The sequence below is a fragment of the Chinchilla lanigera genome, unplaced genomic scaffold, assembly GCF_000276665.1.
Source record: "Chinchilla lanigera isolate Chin_1 unplaced genomic scaffold, ChiLan1.0 scaffold00141, whole genome shotgun sequence".
Classification (NCBI taxonomy): domain Eukaryota; kingdom Metazoa; phylum Chordata; class Mammalia; order Rodentia; family Chinchillidae; genus Chinchilla; species Chinchilla lanigera.
In genome coordinates this window covers 2621408-2623020 of record NW_004955542.1, presented here as the reverse complement: position 1 = coordinate 2623020, position 1613 = coordinate 2621408, and positions in this window count along the sequence as shown.

The window sequence follows — 1613 nt, the reverse complement described above, 5'->3', positions numbered from 1 at the left end:
ATGCACATTAAAACAATACTGAGATTCCACCTCACCCCAGAAAGGATGGCTGTCATCAAGAAATCAACCAATAATGAATGCTGGTGGAGATGTGGGGAAAAAGGAACCCTTCTCCACTGTTGTGAGTGTGGACTAATGAAACCACTGTGGAAATCAGTGTGGAGGTTCCTCAAGAAACTAGGATTAGAGGTCCCATTCGACCCTGCTATTCCCCTCCTGGGTATCTTCCCAGAAGAATTTAAAACATCATAGCACAGCAATATATGTGCACCCATGTTTACAGCAGCACCATTTGTAATAACTCACAATTTGAAACAACCCAAATGCTCATCCACTGAGGAAAGGATAAAAAAGATGTGGTATTTTTATATAATGGAGTACTACTCAGCTATAAAGAAGAACAAACTCAAGGTTTTCATAGGTAAACAGATGCAACTAGAGACCATACTTATAAGTGAAATAAATCGGACCTGCATGTGTAAACATCATATTGTCTCCCTAGTGTAAGAAACTGAAAGAGCAAACAAAATCCAAAATGTACAATACATTTTGTGAAAAGGAAAGAAACTGCTCAAAAGAAAGAACAACTGGAATGGAAAAAGGATAAAAGGAAAAGAAAAAAATATATATATATACGATATCTAAGATAATTATTCTACTAATTTCAATTAGTTTGTTGAAAAGAATGGGTTATGCTTACAGTTTGATCAATTTGCATACCTATACCTTGCAATCCAAGCAACTACTCTGAAGATAAAAATATACACTAGCCACTGTTAATTACCTACTATCTCGTTTTGAAATTGTGTATCTTTTATTGTTCTCCTCTTTTTAAAATAAAAGAAGAAAGAAAGAAAAGGTACCTGGATATCTCAGAAAGAGGGCATTTCTAGGATGATGAAAAATTTCCAAAGCAAAATATTATGAAGAACATGAACAATAAGGGTATTTTGGCGGGGGAGTCTCTCTACTGGGTACTAAGCACCTGAGAATACAGCTCAATCAGTACGGCTTAGAACTACACTGCTATGCTAAATCCTCTTCAGACCTGCATTTGACTTTAAGCAATTTTTTAAAAAATCAAAATTAGTGCAAAAACGAATCCACAGTGAAGAAAACCCTCATTTAAACACAGGGTCAGTAGCAGAGTGCTTTCCTGGGCCCTGTTAAAGCAGGGGCACAGGAGTATGAACGTGGATTCTTTGCCCTTTTTCTAATGACCATTAACCTATTGTGACGGCTGAGTTTCTGAGTGGCTCCTTTTTTGCTCTCGTAGCAATATACGCCTCTGGTGGCTCTCCCATGTCATCCGCGCTCTGCGAACCAGACGTCTAGAAGCCAAAGCTCTGACCCCAGAGAGGCAGTGTGGCTTCTGCCTTTTCTTTTTCTCTCTCTCTCTCTTTTTTTTTTTTCCGGTACCGGGAATCGAACTCACAACATTGTGCTTGCCAGGCAGGTGCTGTGCCGCTGAGCTAATTCACCTGCTCCCCTTTTTTATTCTCTACTTACTTTGTAGGACTGGAGATTCACCACAGGGCTTCTGCAGTGAGCTACATCCCAGCCCTTTTTTAATTTTTTTGCATTTCGAAACAAGGTCTAGCCGGGCGTGGTGG